This window comes from Canis lupus, chromosome 10 (genome assembly GCF_048164855.1).
Source record: "Canis lupus baileyi chromosome 10, mCanLup2.hap1, whole genome shotgun sequence".
Lineage (NCBI taxonomy): Eukaryota > Metazoa > Chordata > Mammalia > Carnivora > Canidae > Canis > Canis lupus.
The window spans coordinates 52,142,809-52,157,624 of record NC_132847.1 but is presented as its reverse complement, the minus strand read 5'-3'; the positions used below and the strand labels follow the sequence as shown (position 1 = coordinate 52,157,624).

General features: G+C 48.7%; 1 long non-coding RNA gene across 6 annotated transcripts; it reads right to left on the bottom strand.

Annotated features, from left to right (window-relative positions):
* Positions 1-14,815, bottom strand: LOC140641589 (uncharacterized). 6 transcript variants are annotated; one of them, XR_012038180.1, is made up of 5 exons: positions 14,079-14,814; positions 13,320-13,501; positions 13,099-13,184; positions 11,361-11,561; positions 8,990-9,260 (listed from the first exon to the last, which is right to left on the bottom strand). It is a non-coding gene; the product is annotated as an uncharacterized lncRNA (long non-coding RNA). The 6 variants fall into 6 exon arrangements; XR_012038181.1 differs by having other exon boundaries at positions 14,101-14,814; XR_012038177.1 differs by lacking the exon at positions 8,990-9,260 and adding an exon at positions 1-138 and having other exon boundaries at positions 13,320-14,815.
* Between the last annotated feature and the right edge of the window lies 1 nt (position 14,816).

Sequence of the window (14,816 nt, the reverse complement as noted above, 5' to 3'; positions counted from 1 at the left end):
CTTATTACTGTAATATCTGCATTGTATTCTTATTTTACTCACCATCTTCCCCATGTGCCTTTTAAGTCCTCCAGCTCTGGAACTGTGACTTGCTCTCCGTTGCACTTCAGGCATCTCACACTTGTAGGGCTTCCATGGCTGTTGATGAGTTAATGGATGAGTAACAAATAAATCAAGTACTCTAGTAAGAATTGATTAATATTTCCAACATGCATAGAAGTAGACATTCAGAAAAAGATGTCCTAAAAGGATCCAGAAATTCTCCAAAGGTGATTAGATTGTCTTAGGATCTAAGAAATAATGTGGATTTGATAGGCCAGAATTTGAGGATGAATTTGTAGTTAGGAACAGTGGGAGGGGGGCAGCGGGAGGGGTCCACACCATCTGGGGAAAGTATTTTATTATTGACATTGTTTAGAATTGCTTTGATGTTGATGAGAAGAAGCAGGATGACTTCTAATCAGCTTTACTGTTTTTAAATTCTCTGCTGCTGATACACCTCACTGCTTCTCCCCAGGGAGTACTGCATCCACCTCATGCCCATCTAGTACACCACGGGTAAAAAATTAATTACTGGGTGACTCGTCTATTTTCCTCCCTTTAGCACAGAGCTGGGAGTGATTTCAGAGGTGTCCAACCTCTCAAAACTCTGTTGGGCAAAGTTTTCCTGTATCAGAGTTGGGACCCTTCTGTGACTCCTCTGGCACCCAGCTTCCTCAGGCAAATCCTCTGAGTCTGCAGCAAGGAGGAGGGGATGAGAGACTCTGCATAAGCTCCAGCCCCAGATCGAGTCCTGTCCCTGCCATGAACACCCCTGAGGCCTTGGGCTGGCTCTCAGGCCCCACACTCTCAAATCCTTCTTGGGGCTTCACTTGGCCCAGTCATAAGACTGGGGTATTTTGTGACCTGGGCCCTGAGGTACTTCATGGAACTTCCCATGCTTATGAAGGGATGTCAGCCAAGAGCATGATGGGAAGTTGCTCCCTCAGGCTCCCTCTTTCTGTTCCTCACTCTGACCTGAGTGAGACATTCTACCACAGGGGACTCGCTGGTTTGGGTGTGTCAGCCAGCAGGACGGCAGGCGAGTCTGGACAGGTGGGCAGTAGAGCCTGGGCTCCAGGATGGGGTGTGTGTATGTGTTGTGGAGAGACGGTAGATGGGGTGTATCCCAAGCAAAGGTCAAGGATGGGAGAGGTGGCTCCAGCAGGCTGGCTGCCCTTGCTTGGTGTCAGCTTTCAGGAACTGCAGAGAAACTGGGTTGGGCTAGGTCCTGGCTCTACCATGAGGCTGGGGGTGGAGAACAGCCCTTTGGTGAGGTCACTTCTAGGGTGGGAGCCAAGGGACTTTTCTGGGAAAGAAAGGTGATGTCATGAAAGCAGAAGAGATTTAGGTTAGACTGTAGGAGGGGCAGGTGATGGTGGATCAGGAAGCATGAGGTGCATCTTTATTTGAGCTGCTTCCCAGAAGGGAGGAGAACAGCTGTATTATCTAGCCCCTCCATGGGAGAGAGGGCTGTCTTGTTAGTAGGCAGGGGAGGTGGACAGGATGAGCTGGGGAACAAGGTAGCTTATGGCCCTTAGCCAGGGTTTGGGAATTCATAGCTGAAGAGGAAGTGCTGGGACATTTAGGGCTTAGGTCAGACACGTGTCAGCCCTGGATCTCAAGTTGTTCCTCAGTGAAACGGGGAGAATCTTTTTGGTTGGTCCTTGCCTACTGAAGACAAAGTGTCCCCTAACTTGGTCACTGAAGACCACAGTCTCTCTTAAGATACTTCTAAAGTCCTGGGAGCTAAGAGAAAACTCAGCAGAAATTTGGGCTGAGTGGGGTGGAGATGAGGGAGCCTGGACCTTCTGGGAGCAGAGTGGGGCTTTAGCATGTAACTAGCTAAATGATTAGACATCCTCACCTGAAAGATCCCACAACAACTAGGAACATTTTCACCCAGCCTTCCCAGACATTCTGAGCCCCTGGATTAAGCCCCTCTCATCAGACCTCCACTCCTTGATCCCACCTCCTTCCCCCCAGGGTCCCTCTGCAAGGCTCCTCAACCCTTCTCTGTTTCATTCCATGAATATTTACTGAGTGCTTTCTATCTGCCAGGCATTTTCTAAACCCTAGGGATTCATGGGCAGCCTGGTGGCTCAGCGGTTTAGCACGGCCTTCAGCCCAGGGCCCGATCCTGGGGACCCGGGATTGAGTCCTGCATCGGACTCCCTGCTTAGAGCCTGCTTCTCCCTCTACCTATGTCTCTGCCTCTCTCTCTGTCCCATGAATAAATAAATAAAATCATTAAAAAAATAATAAATAAACCCTAGGGATTCAGAGGTGAACAAGATTGTTGGTCCTTGTGCTCATTCCCACTCTCTTCCACCCAGAGGGCAAACAAGCAAGAAAGTGAGTGAGGTAGCTTAGCCTTCACTGGGTATGAAAGAGACAAGTGCAGGTGGCCCTTGGGAAACCAGAGGAGGCCCCACATTCAGCCTAGGAAAGGTCAGGGCAGAGGTAACGGACCAAGTCTAGAAGGACCAGTTGGCATTTGCCAGGGAGGTTGTGGGAAACTGTAGAGGCAGAAGCTCTGGAGCCACCCCAATAGGCTCACAAGAGCCCATTGTTACTTTTTCAGGAATTTTACAAACTGCTTACTAAACACAGGCATTATTCAATGTTAAATTAGGTGTTTATTTTTAAGATTTTATTATTTTTTTAAAATTTATTTGAAAGAGAGAGCATGTATAAGTGTGAGCGGAGGGAGGGGCAGAGGAAGAGAGAGAGAGAGAGAGAGAGAGAGAGGATCTCTAGCAGACTCTCCACTGAACACGGGAGTCCAATATAGGGATGGGGTGTGTGCTTAATACCAGGACCCTGAGATCATGACCTGGGCTGAAATCAGGAGTCAGACCTTTAATGGACTGAGCCATTCAGGTACCTTTTAAGATTTTATTTTCATGTAATCTCTAACCCAATGTGGGGTTATACCGAGATCAAGAATTGCATGTTCTGGGATCCCTGGGTGGCTCAGTGGTTTAACACCTGCCTTCAGCCCAGGTGTGATCCTGGAGACCTGGGACTGAATCCCACATCAGGCTCCCTGCATGGAGCCTGCTTCTCCCTCTGCCTGTGTCTCTGCTTCTCTCTCTCTCTCTGTGTCTCTCATGAATAAATAAATAAAATCTTAAAAAAAAAAAAAAAGAGTTGTATGTTCTTCTGACTGAGCCAGCCAGGAGGCCCTAATTATAGAAGTTATTTAAAACAAAGGTAATAAACTCATCACTTTCTAATTGTTAATGCATTTTACTATTGTGTATGCTCTTGAAGTAACTATTTACATCAATTGTACTTTTTAAAAACTTTACTTATTTATTTAAAATATTTTATGTATTTATTTGAGAGAGAGACAGAGAGAGCAGGAGCAAGGTGAGGGGCAGAGAGAGAGGGATAAGCAGACCCCATGCTGAGTGCACATCCCTTCCCCGGGACTCTATCTCAGGACCCTGAGGTCATGACCTGACCCGAACTCAGATGGTTAACCCACTGAGTCGCCCAGGCGCTCCTTTACATATTTATTTTTAAGTCATCTCTACACCAAACTTGGGGCTCAAATTCACGACTCCGAGATCAAGAATCCCATGTTCCACCAACTGAGCCAGTTAGGCAGCCCTATTTACATCACTTGTATCTTTAAGGTGGAGAAGCTATATAATGGTGTGGTACCATGCCTTCCCAACTCCTTGTTCAGTGACATCATGTAGGTAGATGAAGTAGCTGAGACAGAGAGATTAAATAACCAGGAAGCTGCAGAGCTGGGATTGGAACCCAGGAGTCTGGCTTCAGAGGCTATACCTCCACCACTATAGGTCACATTTTCAGACTAACAAGATGGTGAGACCTAGAGTGATGTTTTTTTTTTTATCTTAAGGCATGCCAAAGTAGCCTGGAATATAGTATGAGCTTGAGGACAGTCTTCAGACCCAGTAGGACCTGAGTTGGTGATAATGGATTATAAGAAGAGAGGGTAGGTGGGATTTACCAGCTCCCTCTATTTGTTGGGTGATGTACTCACTTGGGCTGCTCTAGCTTCCTGGCTCCCTGTGGACTGCCCTTCCATCCTCAGGGAACCTGAATTCCCAGGGCCAGACAGACTCCTGAGCAGGAGTGTACAGGTGGGAGAGGGCAATGAGACTGCCCAGGCCCAGAGTGGGGCTCTTGGCTCAAGTGTATCCAAGCTAAGAGGAGCAAGAAGTGTGAATTATCACTGACAGGGTTTCCATGGAAGGGGCATAGATAGAAGGCTTGGATTCAGACAGGGGAAAGGAGAGAGGGTAGGTTCTGCTACTATCCTGGTTTTTCCCATAGGGCATCTGTATGGCAGAGGTTCGATGGTAGCCCTAGAGGCACAGTGACAGACAGCTCAGCTGCAGATACCTATATAAAAAATTATTTATGTGTATATATAATTGAAATTTGAAAGGAATAGAGGTGCCTTTCCGTGGAAGTGGAAGATTGGGGGTTGCTGGAGGCTGGTGGCAGGGCGGGCCCCACGCGGGGTGTTGGTCCCCTGAGGCCACAACTGTCAGCGTGGGGCTTCCCATCTTGCTGGCTCAGCAGGTCCCACAGGTTGGCAGGTGACTCACCCCTCACCCTCATACAACCTTGGTCGAGGAGGGGGTAGGGGGTGTATAGAATGGAGCACCTGTGTGTTCCGTGTAGGGTCTATGCTGTGTTTCATGCTTGAGTCTGAGATGGGTACTCATGTCTGACTAGTATGCAGCCTGATAAGTCCCTGGGCACACAGCCATGTGAGCTGTGCAAAGTTGTGGGCCATAGGTGTGGAGGGTGGGTGCAGTAGGAGACAGGGATGATGTGGGTAAGCACACAGCTTTCCTGAGAACACATGTGCATGGGTGCAGGTGTCTCCTTGAAAGAGAAATGCAGCCTCAGAGCCTGGTGAGCCATCAGAGGAGGCCTGGGTGGGTGGCAGGTGAGCAGGCTTCTCTGATGACAGCTCATCCTCGCCAAGGAGGGCTTGGCTGGACCAGCTGGCAGGGCCAGGCATTCTAAGCCCATGGTGACAGCAGTGGTTTTCCTTAAGCTTATCCTTTAAGCCCCTGGCTGCAGGCCAGGGTGGCTCCTTGATCCTAACCCCGAGAGGTCATGCACACCCCACATGCCACACAGGTAGGTTAGGAGCGGTGAGTGTGATGGGTGGGCATCAAGCCAGAACTTTCTCTTGTCTTCTCTGTAGGCAGGAAGGACGTAAGTGTCCGAGTCGTGTGTGGTCTGTTGGGATATGAAAAAGCATGTCAGCCCTGGGTTGCCCATGCCCCCGGTTTGAATGGCATGGAGTGTGCGTGTGGATCCACGTCTGGTTGTGCTAGCCCCTGCACCAGTGCCCGGGGCCTGGTGTTGCCTTCCCATCATGCTCCATGATCTGAGAGATGCTTGAAGTGGGACAAAGGGCCTGCGCTAGCAACCAGAAAGCTTGGGTTTGACTCCAAGCTTTCTCATCGTGACTTTGGAGAGGCCCCTTTGCCCTCTCTGGAGCTCAGCTTTCTCCTTGTAAAGTGCAGAGGGGCAACAATCCTGCAGGGCCACCTCTCAAGGCTATTGGGTGATAGATAGAGGTGTTTGAAAAGTTTGAAAGGCTTGGTCCTTGGGCCTCCCAAGCCAAATGGTAGCATTCCCTGTGTTGTTCAGCTAAGGGACTAGGTGTTGAAAGCAGGTAACAACCTCTGGGGGGCTTGCGCTCTGCCCTACATGGGGTGTTCAAACCTCCTGGGGCAGTGAGGTGTTTGGAGTTCTGGGGCTGAGCTTCCAAACCAATTAATGCTACAGGCTAAGACCTGCCCTTGGTGAGGCTGGGAAAGTCTGTCTACCCATTCCTGCACCTCCTAACTCTGCTTGCCTGCTAGGGGTGAACAGCAGTACCCCCAGACGGAGGTTGGGAACCAGCTCACAGCTGCCCTTTCCCATATTCCACTCCCTACCCCCACCCCTATCCCCACCTCAGCTCACTGTCTTTCAGGTTCACACTTCCTGAGTTCGGAGTTTTCATCCTAGGGCTGTAGGCTTAGCCAGAGCAAACAGACAGCACAAAAGTCAACAAAACAAGAAAGGAAGCTGCACAGGTGATGTGGAAAAGAAAACTTGGAAGCCACAGCAAAGGTGTGCAGGCTGGGTGGGATGGAGCAGTGGGTCTCCCCTCAGGGCAGCAGCCCTGGGCTGAGGCTGGGCTTGCCAATCTCTTGTGGGGTATCCGAGGAGGGGGCTCATGTGGTGCCAGGATTAGATCATCAGCAGGGGGTGCTATGACCAGACTAATGAATACTGTAAAAAGGAGTGGTGGCTAGGGAGACAGGGTTCTTCTCCCCCCCCCCCCCCCCCACAGTTGCTGCTGCTGATTCGCAAAGCAAGTGAGAGGCTACCTGGAGGCCAGGGTCCTGGGTGAAAGCGGGCAGGGAGACAGTAAATCTTCTGGAACAGGAGGAGAACTGAAGAGTTCATGGCTCTGTGCCCTGCCCCAGCTGCTCATGATCTTGGAGACATCAATTCCTGGGATTCCCAAAACATGCCCCCTTGCCGCACCCACAGGCATAGTTGCCATCCCGACAACCTATTTCTTTCCCAGTCAGGGCAGGTGGAGCTCAATTGTCTTAATATATATTTGTTATGCACCTACTATGTACAATATGCTATCCAGGCTGGGCATCCCCAGCAGGCTGCCTGCCCCAGGCCCTGTCACGTCTGGATCCCCCAGATGCTTGCTGAGCTGACTGCTTATTGAAGGAGCTGGTGATTGCCGGGTGCCTGGGGCAGCCCCTCCCCCAGACCCCCTCTCCCAGCAACCAGGAGTCAGGTCCAGATTGCTGAGCAGCCAGGCTGCAATGGAAGGGCCAGATGCACCTGGCTGGAACAGCCTGAAATCTGGGTGGAAGTCCGTGGGCTTTGGTCTTGCCGTCCGTGGAATGAGCATAGTATACTCTGCCCTCAGCCCTTTTAGCTTGGCCCTGGCATCAGGCAAGAGTTGGTCAGGGCAGAAGGGATGGGATGCAGGGTCTCTTTCTTCAAACAGGCATCCTCTGCACCTCTCCATAGTGTGTTTATTCTCTACCAGGCGCTTGCCATGCTACTTATCAACTCAATCTATTCTCCCAGCAACCCTGTGGGGGTGAGGATTAGTATATCTCCATCATACAGATGAAGATACCCAATTAAATATCTTGCTCAAAGTTACCCAGCGCCAATTAAAAAAGCTGAACTGGATTCAAAGCTCAGGTCTGCCTAGATATAAAGCCTGAGCTATGAACCATAGCTTACCACCTGGATGGGGAGCGCCCCCTGCGATAGCCAAATCCCAAACCAGCCCCAGTCTCAGGCTCTTCCTTTCTGCCACCACTTCAATCTTTCACTCTTCTCAGAAAGTCCCCCAATCCTGACTCCCCTCTTTGCTCTAATTAAGCTGGTACCTGACACCCCACCATTATCAGACCCGTTCTTTTCTTTTCTTTTCTTTTCTTTTTTAAAGATTTATTTATTTATCCATGACAGACATGAGAGAGAGAGAGAGAGGCAGAGATACAGGCAGAGGGAGAGGCAGGCTCCGTTGCACGGAGCCTGACGCGGACCCGATCCCGGATCGCGCCCTGGGATCGTGCCCTGGGCCAAAGGCAGGCGCTAAACCGCTGAGCAACCCAGGGATCCCCGACCCGTTCTTTTCTAATGTGGAAGGATTTTGAAACTGATTTAGGCAGAAACTAAAGGATGAAACCAGAAGGTGAATGGCTGATGGGAACTTGACAAGGGAGGGATCAGGCCTCCACCCTTTGGACCCACTGATTGGTCAGCATCACTAAGCAACAGGACATTATCTCTGGATAGGACACAAAAAGGAAGCACAAAGCACTGTCTACAAAGGATTCTCTGCACTCCCCACCCCCCATTGAACCTAAATAAAATCACACCATTAGTGCTAACTTCCTGTATATTCTAAGAAATATAGGGGATGGAGGAAAAGTTAAATAGCGCCACAAAGAATCAAACAGACAAAACCAGGACTTCCCACAGAACCACATTTACTCAACAATTCAGTGAGATGAACAAATTAGAGGGAGACAGGGGAGCAAGCAGCTCATGTTTAAGAGAGCCCTTCAAAAAAAAAAAAAAAAAAAAAGAGCCCTTCACTCAATGTACTGTGTGAACTTGTTTGGATCCTGACTCAAACCAACCAACAGATTGATGCAAAGAGAGGTTTTGAAATAATTGTGGGTACTCAGTAATTCCATGGAATCATTCATTTTGTTAGGTATGGCATCGTGATTATTTAAGAAAATGTTCATATATTTTAGAGATAAATATTGATGAATGTAGGAGTGAAATGACATCATGGCTGGAATTTGTTTTAAAATACTTCATAGGGATCCCTGGGTGGCGCAGCGGTTTGGCGCCTGCCTTTGGCCCAGGGCGGGATCCTGGAGACCCGGGATCGAATCCCACGTCGGGCTCCCGGTGCATGGAGCCTACTTCTCCCTCTGCCTGTGTCTCTGCCTCTCTCTCTCTCTCTCTGTGACTATCATAAATAAATAAAAATTAAAAAAAATAAAATAAAATACTTCATAAAGAAAAGACTGATGAAACCAGAGTGGACAGATTTGGGAGGAATTTCAATGGGGTTGGATTGAAGCAGGTGAAGATAGACATGTTCATCTGATGAACATCAGAGAGAGCAAGAGAAGGATATTGGTTCATTTGCTCCAGAGCAGTGGGGTGACATGTGGGCAGACGACAGGCATGAGGAGATGGCACATTTGTGTGGTGGGAGAGGACACTGGGGACGTGCAGGGCTGACTTCTTCATTGGACACAGAAGGTGCTGCGCCTGCCAAGATGTTCCACTTAAGGGCCCACAGAAAGATGTTTCGTTTTAAAATTTAAAAAAATGAATTCAGTTGAAGATAATGTTTTAATACACAATGATATATATTTGTCTTTAGACCAACGTGGTTGTAAAATATAATTTTTATTTAATTTTTTTTTTATGGAGGAAGGGGCCCAAAAAGGCAAAAGTAGCAAGGGGCATGAATGTGGCCACAGGGTAGGAAAGAGGCTCCCCAGAGATGGAGCCTGAGGGAGGCGAGAAGCCTCTAAGTCTGTGCTGTGGGGAACAGTCACCATCCTGGAGATCTTCCTCCTTCTGGGGTGCTCCTTCTCCCTCTGTGCTCCATCCTTGCATCTCTCAGAGATGCATTAGGACATCCTCAAGCTGGGCTAGGGGCCAGGACACATGGTTTGAATTATTCTGGATGCTGGGCTGTACCCAGAGCAGAAGACACTATCTCTGCCTGTCTAGCCCAATCTGGCCCAGCCTGCACCCCAGGGACAAGTGTAAGCATGGGAAGACCCTCCATTGACACTGGGAGACACCTGGGAACTGGGAAGGCCCCACCCTGCCTGGGGTCTCTGTGTTCCACTGAGCCTTCCTGGTCGAGGCTCAGTGCCTATGGGTATCTGTGCCCCCATCCCTGCCCACACAGACCCATGTACAGGCTCTTTGTGCAATCACTGTGGTCCTGGAAAGCTATAAATTAAATCTCACCTTCCCACAGGCTAGCATAGTCATTTCCAAAGCTATTTTCCTGCTGAAGGGGTCACGCTGTGAGCATGACCTTAGGGTCTCTAAGTTTGTCCTCAGTGGGGCATCTGTGTGTGGAGAGGCCTCAGGATTTGGGCAAAGATGAGGGAGGCGGGAGGTATCTCAGGGAGCAGCTGGCTTTACCCTTCTGGAGGCAGGCAGGGAGGCTGCCTCACTTGGGAGCCCTTAGGGTGAGTCGGGAGACAGAGAAGTCCTCTGACACTGGAGCTGCCTGGCTTCTGGGCCTGCCTCCTTTCTCAGGTGGAGCAGGAGAGTGAAGGGAGTAGATTTCTCTAGGGGAGCTGTGATGGGCTCCCTGCCCACCCCAAGCCCCCTGTTCCAGGCCCACAGCCCCTGACCAGATCAGATAGGGCACGTTCCTGCAGTGAGCTGCTCGCTGACTGGTACTGGGCTGACGCAGGCAGGAAAATATTAACCCAGTGGAATGGGCACATGTAAATATGTGCATGACCGTGTGTGTGTGTGTGTGTGTGTGTGTGTGCATGCATGTGTATGCATGCACCCACAGAGGGGTTTTCACATGCAAGACTAGACACAGATACGTAAGAGCACACGCACACCTGCCCATTCGCACATATATATGCTCACATACAGACATACACAAAAACACAAATGCTTCTCACACATGCAAATTCCCTCAGTATCATCTTCCAAACTCTGTCAGAGATTGCCTCCTCTAAGAAGCCTTTTCTGATAGCTCTAACTCATACTGGAAGTGGCAGGCCTAAATTCTATTCCTAGTTTCTTTTTTTTTTTTTTAAGATTTTTATTTATTCATGAGAGACACAGAGAGAGGCAGAGACACAGAGGGAGAGGCAGGCTCCATGCAGGGAGCCTGATGTGGGACTCGATCCCGGGACCCCAGTATCACGCCCTGAGCCGAAGGCAGATGCTCAACCACTGAGCCACCCAGGCGTCCCTATTCCTGGTTTCTAGTGCCAAATTTGGCAACATGATATAGATTATAGAGTGGAACATGCTTGTTTTCTAATTCTGGTTCCTCGAATCAAAGGATGTTTGTCCTTGGGCAAGTGGTGGTGTTTCCCGATCCTGTGTTCCCCAGCCTCTGTCCACTCTGTCCTAAAAGCCCACGTATGACTCTCAGAAGGATGAAAGGCTGCGCTGTGGGAAAGGGAGTCTGGTCATTGAAGAGGGTCAAGGTTATATACCATACTGGGTCTTACCTGTGCCCCTGCCCCACCCCAACCAAGCCCCCACTTTTCCTAGGTGGGGGGGTCACTGGCCAAGTTGTTACCTTGCTCTGAATCTCAGTTTCCTTATCTAAAGAATTTGAAAGGTGGGCAGCCCGGGTAGCTCAGCGGTTTAGTGCCACCTTCAGCCCAGGGTTTGATCCTGGAGACTCGGGATGGAGTCCCGCGTCAGGCTCCCTGCATGGAGCCTGCTTCTCCCTCCACTTGTGTCTCTGCTTTTCTCTCTCTCTCTCTCTCTCTGTCTCTCATGAATAAATAAATAAAATCTTAAAAAAAAAAAAGAATTTGAGGGATCCCTGGGTGGCGCAGAGGTTTGGCGCCTGCCTTTGGCCCAGGGCGCGATCCTGGAGACCCGGGATCGAATCCCATGTCGGGCTCCCGGTGCATGGAGCCTGCTTCTCCCTCTGCTTATGTCTCTGCCTCTCTCTCTCTCTGTGTGACTCATAAATAAATAAAAATTTTAAAAAATTAAAAAAAAAAAAGAATTTGAAAGGTGATACTTACCTGGAAGAGGCTTAAGAGTCCTTTCATTTTTGAGCAGGAGAGTCTTTATGGCTGCAGGTGATTTCAGAGAGACCAAGGTCCTTGAAGAACCCGTGCTGTGTTCCATGCCTATTCCTGCTCCTTCAGCCAAGGCAGTTCCTTTCTTACTGATTGACATATGGACTCCTGAGTTACATATAGGATTTGGTGGCTCAAAAGAGTCTGAAAAACCCCAAGGATAAGACAATTTGATTGAAAGTAGTTTACGTGATAAGTTAATCAAATGGAATGTTGGTTCAAACAAATAATTAGCTGAAATGATTAGTTTTTACACATCAACACTTTGGAGGATATTAAGGGGATAAGTTCAGAGAAGTTTTAGCATCTTTTGGCAGTTTCCTTTCTTTATTCTGATTTTTAAAAATTTCTATTTGCATTTTAATTCCTAATTGGATTTCAGCCTCTTGTGTCTGCCCCATGCTGTTCCTAATAGAGAGAATTGGAAACCTAAAATGGGAGGCGGTTGTGTGCTGTATAGTCACATTCAAGATGTGGATGTGAGCCTACTGGCATGGAAGTCTCAATAATGTTTGAGTGAATAAAGTATTTTTACAAAATAAGTTTCATTCTACTTATTATTGACAGAGTAGGCAGAGGATGTGGTATGTGCATACATTAAAAAAGGATTAGGAGGAAATCTACCAAAATGTTATAATAGTTGTCACAGAGGGGAAATTAGTCTTTTAAGGTTCCTTTGGTTTGTTGGTATTTTAGGTTAAAACAGAATAAAAGAAAAAGATCTGAGATTCCTTCTATTTGTTTTCTATTAAAAAAAATTTCCACTCCATTGGTAGACAATTATATCTGCTCCACTTACTTGGCTATGTGTTCATAAATATTTAAATTTCCAGTTAGGTTGAACATTAATGTCCCCAATTACCAATTCACATTGTAAGATTTTTAGGGTAGTGAGGAAGAAATAGGAGGTTGAGGGGTGCCTGGTTGGCTCAGCCGGTAGAGAATGCAACTCTTGATCTTGGGGTTGTAAGTTCGAGCCCCATGTTAGGCTTAGAGCTTACTTAAAAAAAAAAGCTCAAGAAAAAAAAATGGAGGGCTGATGAGTACTGGGTTATTTCCAAATTTTCACTAGCAAAAATAATTTATTGCAGATACAATTAGAATAAGAAAACGAAATTTGTGACATCTGGGTGACTCAGCAGTTGAGCGTCTTGCCTTTGGCTCAGGTCGTGATCCCAGGGTCCTGGGATCGAGTCCTGCATTGGGCTTCCTGCGTGGAGTCTGCTTCTCCCTCTGCCTCTCTTTCTGTGTGTCTCTCATGAATAAATAAATAAAATCTTAAAAAAAAAAAGAAAACAAAATTTCTGCAAGAGAGACTAAACGCTGAGAAATACCTCAAAGTTTGCAAGACTTGCCCTGAAGCACACTGATATTACCAATTCATTTTCTTTTTTTTTTTTTAAGATTTTATTTATTTATTCATGAGACACACACACACACACACACAGAGAGAGAGAGAGAGAGAGAGAGAGAGAGAGAGGCAGACACACAGGCAGAGGGAGAAGCAGGCTCTATGCAGGGAGTCCAATGTGGGACTCGATCCCAGGTCTCCAGGATCACGCCCTGGGCTGAACGTGGAGCCAAACTGCTGAGCCACTGGTGCTGCCACCCCCCCTCCCTTTTTTGAGCCAATTCATTTTCAACTGATTTATCATTTCTACTAAATTAGTTTTTTACTTACTGGGCCACCATGCCTTCTTAAACCTTTTCCTGGGCCTTGTCTGGATGCCGAAATAGCTGGGTGGGATGATGGCATATTCTCCAATCCTATTTCACAGATGAGGAAACAATTCCAGGAACAGGACTGAAGCCACTCACAGACTTTGTTAGGTTTTTCTCACAAGTCCACTGGGCTCCAAATGGCTTCAAATCACCACCACCACCCAAACCTCCCTTGCTCACCTTGGAGGACTCAGCTTCCCTGTCAGTTCTTCCAGATGATTCTTGCCTCCCTCCAGGCTGGCTTAGCTGCTGCCTATATTCCATCCATCTTATCACAGTGTATCTTAAGTTACCTGCTGTTTATCCATCTCACCCAAGAGACAGACAGGACCATGTCTTCTCTACATCTGGATCTCTAGAACCTGGCCCAGTAAATGAGTCCAGGGCTCAATCCCTGACTCTAACCAAATGGACCCCAGGTCCCCTTCTCACCAACTTGATCCCAGCCTAGTCCAAGGCTGCCCAAGCTCTGACCTCAACCCAAGCTGCAGCTTCACTTTTGACCCTTCCCTGACCCTGACCTTAACCCTGACTGTACATGTCAGAAGGGAATGAAGGCAGGTGTCTCCTATGTCCAAGGGTACATCTCTCCCTGAAAGTACTCATTATCATGAGCCCACTTGAGTCTGCAGAGTGGTAAATAAATGAGGGACAGAACCTCAGCATTGGAGGACAGCAGCAAAAGGGTTTGCTTCTTAAGGACAGCTTCTGACCAGGAAGCCCTCAGATTGCAGCTTGCCCCTGCATCTCCCTGCAGAGTGACCTGCAGGGCAATTTGTGGTGGTAGGGACAAGGACAATGCACGTTCACACCTGGCTTGGTCTGTTGGCACCCTCTAGAGGACAGTTCTATTACCAGAGCTAGCTTTGGGCAACCAAATCCTATGTGGCCTCCCCACAACTGAGGGGCTGTGGGGCCTCAGATGTTTCTGGGACTTACTGCCCACCATCCGCCACTCCACCTGCAGTTCTCCTCAAAGTCTGCAGACAAGCAACCATTTGCCGAGTCTCGGCACTGGGTCATCTGCCCAAAAACCACATTGCCCCAGCAGTGTCCTGGCTCCAGAAGTCCTCTCAGATGACAGCTGATCCCCTAGTTCACTCCTGCCTGTACCTTAGTCACTAAGGCTCTGCAGCCCTGGGCGGATGCCCTCACACTCTGGTCCAGCTTTGGCTCCTTCCCAGAGGCTTTGCTTGCTGTTCCCAAGGGAGGCATTGTCCTGATGATCGGGCATAGGTTTCCCCTTCCCCTGCTCAGATGAGGGCTCCTAGGAGGAGGCCCAGGCTTCTCTCTGCTCTACAGACTAGGGACCCCAGAGGATCAGGCTTGCCTTTCTATATGGCCTCTTAGACCAATGTTTCTCTGCAAATATGGCTTAAGTGTCATTCCTTCCCCTGAGACTAGGAGGGACCTGAGTTTCACTTTCCTCCTTTAGAATGAGGATTTCCTGAGAACTCAAGCAGGGTCTCTTCTCCAACCCCTCCACGACAGGCTATTGATTTCCAGGTCTTTCTATTTCCAGTTCCCATTCTACATGTCTCTTCTCACAGCCAGGAGCTCTGGAGCCTCTGGAGCCTCCTCTAGGTCTGGGGTGCTGGGAGGGCTTCCTCTGGCTTTGGGCTGGACACCTGGCTTGGAGGGCAGGCCCTTCCTCTGGGACCCACCCTGAACTCCACC